The sequence below is a fragment of the Pinus tabuliformis genome, chromosome 5_1 (assembly GCF_031772625.1).
Source record: "Pinus tabuliformis cultivar Carrire ecotype Pingquan chromosome 5_1, CPIR1, whole genome shotgun sequence".
NCBI classification, from domain to species: domain Eukaryota; kingdom Viridiplantae; phylum Streptophyta; class Pinopsida; order Pinales; family Pinaceae; genus Pinus; species Pinus tabuliformis.
In genome coordinates, this window is record NC_142305.1 from 690,559,409 (window position 1) to 690,565,408 (window position 6,000).

Here is a 6,000-nt window from a genome sequence, read left to right on the forward strand (position 1 = left end):
TTTGGGCATACCCTGAGCATTCAAAAAAGAAAAAAAAAAAGAAAAAAAAATCATAATAAAAATATCCTTGGGTGAAAACCTTTCTGAGGCTCCCAAGGCAGATGGTAGGGGTGAAAACCTCATTGAGGCGCCCTTGCTGTCTCTCTGAAAAATTGGAATAAAAACAAAAAATACCCTTGGGTGAAAACCTCTCTGAGGTGCCCAAGGCAGATAGTAGGGGTGAAAACCTCATTGAGGCACCCCTGCTGTCTCCTCAAAAAAAAAAAAAAAAAAAAGAAAAAAGAGGAAAAAACCAAGGAAAAGAAGAAAGAGGCAGAAACAGAAAAAACAGGCTCAAGCTTTGGAAATTAATGCAGGTTGCAGGTATTCCATGCAGAAAAGGAAGCCTCTCAACTCAAGGATAAGGGTCCCTACCATGCTACCAGGTGACCTCACCAGCACTCCCTCCAGAAACACTCATCTTTTCCAAGGTTTGGGCACGGTCTAGTCATAGTTAGCCTCCTATAGGAAGCTACAGGACTTTCTACAGGAAGTTCTGTATTTCTACAAGAAACTTCCTGTAGAATCTTGGGACGGGCCAAGACCGACTGTGTAGAAAAATTTGAAGCCCGAAGTCCAATAAGGAGGCATGCAACCAATGTTTTTCTCCATCACCCACTGTTGTCGCCTCCTTCCACCACCATTGCTGCCATACGATTGAAATACCTGCGCAGTCAAACTAGAACGTTGGACTCTCAGAAGAAATCATTTTCAAATGAAAAAAAAAGCATGCAGAGGCCGCTGCGCTACCTGTCAAGGCAATCCGAAGACCCTGCAACCGTGAACGTGACTCCACCGTTCAACATGCACCTGAGGAGGAGAAACGGCTACAGGATGTCCTAGGAGAGAAGTGGCGATCTAACAGGAGTGGCGGTGGTAGATATGCAGGGAATGATTCAGCGGTCAGGAAGACATGCAGTGGAATGATCACAGGTGATGTCGGCGAACGGGCCGACGGGGACAGCTCACCCTCGCGCCATGAGTTCCGCAGAGATTCAAATCTACCAGCTAGATCGCGCATGGCGCACTACACTCATTTATTCCAACCACTTTGCAGCCGAGTATGCATCCGCAATTTCCTGAAGGTTGATACTCCGAGTTCTCGGCCTGTTCAAACGTCATGTTGTTGCACAGAAGGCCCAGAACCGCTGAAGCACTCCCCAGAACCCATGCACGACTCCTACAGGAAACTGTGCTACAGGAAGCTCAACGTTACGGAGAAATCAAATTGTTCACGTCAAAGGTGGCAAGTCTGGAATGAGGTAAGCCTGAACATAGTCCTCCCATGCAATTGGTCCGAAAGGTGGTGAAGTCAACGTATCAAAGGGGTAGAAAACCGTAAATTTCAGTCTGTGCATGAATTTGCAAGTGTCTTCTTATTTCTGCATGAGAATTTTCGTCGTAGTGTATATGCGGGATTTTCTATAGGGTTTGGTTCATAATTGAGCCACTGTCAAAGCTCACCTGTATACAGTCGTAAATTTATAAACTGTGTGCATGATAGAGGCATAACTCTGCGCTCTGTCTGAAGAAATCCCAAAGGTCCATCTTTTTATATGCGACAGCCAACTCAAGCCACCACAACAAGCTTTTACCATGTCGGGTGGGTTGATCAGGAAAGAGCCTACAGACTCAAAGAAGCTACGGGAAACCCTTGAGGTGGTAGACCTATTTTCTCGTGCACGGTGGATGTCATTCTGTGACAAGCTTCAAGGTCACGATGACGAGGTTGCAGAGGAATTCTTGTGATCCTTGCAACCAAAGTCCAAAATGTTGGCTGTTGTCAACTTCAGAGGTTTGACCCTCAGACTTACCCCACAGTTCATTAGCAGGGTCACTGATCTATCGATGGGGGTACCTTGGGATAAGGAGGAGAGAAAACTAGGCCAGAAGGCTAAGAAGGAATTCTTTTTGCTGGAGGAGCAATTCTCAGAAGACAAGAATGGAGTGCGAAGAACAAGCCTACAGCCATTCTGGAGTGAGGTCAGCCTCCAAATTATGAAGTATATCACGTGCGAGGGGCGATTCAGCATCGTGTATGGATACCATTTTCGGCTGCTCACAGAACTTAGACACCAAATGGAACTACCCTCAGAGAAAACGTTGAGCATCCCTTACTTCCTCCTGCAGTCCATGATCGAGTGTGCCACTAAGTTGAGAGAGGGGACGCCAGATCAGATAGCCCATCATGGGCTCATTAAGCTCCTCGTGGAAGATGCACTTCACACGTATACCGTCCCTCTCTCCTGGGAAACCTTCCAAAATTTGACTAAGGATGATGACATCCGAGTGCTGGCTGAGGAGCTCACCTCCTCCAGCAGCGAGGAGAAGGAACCAATTCGAACAGAGAAGAAAGAGAAAGGCCAAGAAAACATGGCCAAAGCACGAAAGAAAGAGCACAAAGGGAAACAAGAGGAAAAACAAGCTGCCAAAACAGAGGGTGACAAAACCACATTAACCCCCAGGGAGAAACGACTACAGAGTAGGGTGGAAAGGACTGAAAAGGTCCATGTCAGTGAGGGAACCTCTAAGGCAGCCTCAGAAAAATTGAAAGAAAAAGCACCCTCAGCCAAGCAGGCTAAAACGGTGCCATCTGTTTCTATAGGAAAATTGAAAACGGCTTCTACAGGAAGCCAGAAATCAGCCACTACAGGGCTTTCTACAGGAATTCCTGAGAAAAGAACACAGAAGGAGAAGACAGCCTAAATTCTTGCTCAGGAGGCAGCAGCTGTGCTGGCCACCCTAAGTACCTCCCCCAAGCCAAAGGAGAAACGCAAAAGGGAGATTCCTCTGTATTTCAAAGCGAGGAGAAGTGTGAGAATTAAAACTGGCAGGCCCCAACCTCCATCTAAAGACCCAATTACCGTCGAAGACACCCCTACCTCGCCAAGGGAGAAGTCCCCCTCCAAAGTATAAGTCACTTATGAGCGGGGGAGCCCTAAGACAACTACCTGGAGGGAGAGAATGGAAAGGTCAGCGTCAAAAACCCCTCTATAGGATGCTGAAGCAGTTCTACAGGAAACTTTAGCCAGGCTCAAGGAGACCGAAAGAATGGAGGGGGAAGTAGCCACCTCACCACAAAGGGAAGCAGAGATAGAACACATCATGGAGCCTAGCCCCCAGCCTAGCTTGAGCTCTTATTATAACTTTTTGGAGGCTGGGAAAATTATCCCACAAAAATTCATAGTACCGCTCTTCTTTGGATTGGAAGAAGAAAGAGTACGGACCCACACGTGGATGAGGATAGCTAAATCTAAAGGAGTAGCAGATATAGGCCCCTTGGAGGAACAACTCAAGGAAGCAAGAAGGGAATTAGCTATGGCCAAGCACGTGGGAAACTGCCAGCGAGTATTTCTATAGGAAGATAATGAGAAGCTCAAACTGCAGCTACAGGAATAGAGGAAAGAAAGGGGAACAGCCTCAGAGGACACTACAACAGAACCTCAAGGCAAAGAAGGAATGCAAGCTGGTCTTGAGGAACTAAACCAACATTTACAGGAAAGGGAACTACAAGCAGACATAGAAATACAAGCTCTCAAACAACAGTTGCAAGAAAAAGAGGCACAACTGGCCTGCATGGCCATTTGGGGTATGGATGCTCTACAATGTAGGAAGCCGGCCATATCTTATGGCCTATACCTATGGGACCAGTGGCTGCAATTCCAGATTAATGCATTAGCACAGAGGGGTATCTCCCAGATCCAAAACCCACAGCAGTTCACAGATTTATGCAACAGTAGCTCCTCAGAGGACAAGGCCAAGCTATCAGAGTTCTACCTCCATAATTTGGCCCTTCCTAATGTAACTTCATGGGATCCCAACACAGTTGTGGGAGATATGCAGCTAATGGCATTTACCTCATGGTTAAACCACGAAGAAAAGAGAGCGACAGAGGTCAAATATGTTATGAACCGGGAGTTACATGAACCATTGTTAATCAGAGCAGAGTGAGGGGACCCCACCGGATTGATATCCGCCCACCAACACCTAACAACCAACCCACAAGCTTTACTAAAATATATGGATCAACAGGCTTGTTGTGGGGAAAAATGCCTATTTAGGACGATCCTATCCACCTAAGGTGTGACAGCGCCTTAGCAACAAACGAATACAGCTATCATGATTTCTTCCTTTATGAAATATGAAAGAGAGGAGATCGGCAGACTTACCGTTGTCTTTCGGTTGTCCCTCGAACTAGATCCTCTTCTCTTTGTGTGTCCACAGCTACTTGCCTCCTCGCTTGATCAAGAGAACAACTACTTGAATCCCACGAGATCACAAGAGAACAACTACCTGTGACAAGAGAACAGCTACTTGCAACAAGAGGAGAACACAATACAAAGGCAAATATACATATTCATAAATGATTTAGGATTAGAAGTAAATCAAATATACTAATGCAATCATACAAAATACACCAGCATATAGGAAAGAATCAAGATAGCTTTATTGAAAGTAACAGGGTTCAGGAAGAGATACAACCCATAGGGCTCCAACCCAGCATCTGTTGGAAATAATACTGAGAGGGGGGGTGAATCAATATTATCAAGCAATTTAATAAATCTTCCTTATTTGATCTTTGAATTATTTTTGCATGTCAGTACCATAAAATAATGAGCATGAAAAACAGATAGTCACACCAAAGAACACAAGATGTAAGGTGGAAACCCAATGTGGGTGAAAACCACCTGCTGCAATATGTCTCTATCTTCTTTCAATTTAGAAACTTCTTTTACAATGATTTTGTACTGGTGCAGTCCTTTACCAGTACGCAGGCTGCAACCTGCAGAGAGCTACAACTCTCTCTCTTTCTCGTTTTCCAGTCTACTCCTGGAAGGGAGCTACAACCCCCTACTTCTTTTCATAAAGCATCAGATGATCAACAAGTACATAACAGATATAGACCACTACAGATATCAGATCAGCAATAACAGAACTAACCCAGAACACCTTATCAACAGAGAAATTCAATCAACAGAACATCTTAAAACAGAGACGCAGTTTTTCTTTCTGTGGCCTGCGACTAGACGCAGTTAACCTTCTGCTACTCTGCGTCCATACGCAGATATCCTTCTGCTGTGCTGCGTGCCCACGCACTGTTCCTTTGACTTCTCTGCGTTCTGTTGCTTCAGGGACGCACCCAAAGATACTATCGCGCCACGTCTTTTGCTACAGAGACACACCTGAAAACACTATCGCGCCGCGTCCTTCTGCTTCAGAGACGCACCTGAACCTTGATCGCCCTGCATCCCCACGCCGGTCTCTCTCTACTGTACTGCGTCCCGGCGCACTTGCCCTTTACAGTACCTGCGTCCCGGCGCACTTTCCCTTCACTGAACCTGCGTCCTTTCAGATATAAATGATATGAAGACTTCAGGACTAACCCAAATAGTCAGATCTACATATCTGATCATGCGCCATAGAGATCACAGTCCATTAGAAGATTCGCCCTCTTAGATCTGGACTAGATCTCACCAAATAAGATATTCAACCAAAGACAATGAATAATCCAAATGAACTCCTTTGCTTTATATAGGCAAGCTCCTCCCCAAAACATGGAACAATACCACGAGCCGACACCATAGAAACACAAAACCGTCGGCTAGATACCACACAAGAAACCCCCACGTGCTTTTCTCTGCCTTGAAATGTGTGCACTGGGTAGACGCACCCCCTGAACGGCTGGCCGGCGTCCCTGGACGCGGGTTCTGCATGGTATACCTGCGGGGACGCACTTTCTGAACCGATTGCCTGCGTCCTTCTTAATTTTCAACAAACTGAGAGCCTTACCACCGGAGTTGCCATCAAGTACAACATCTGTAACATACAGTCATACCAAAAAACATAATGCCAACAATCTCCCCCTTTGGACTTGATGGCAACCTCACAAACTTCAGCTTCATTCTCCCCCTTTGACATCAAGGGCAAAGGGTATGCTCCCCCTAAGCTCATGCTCCCCCT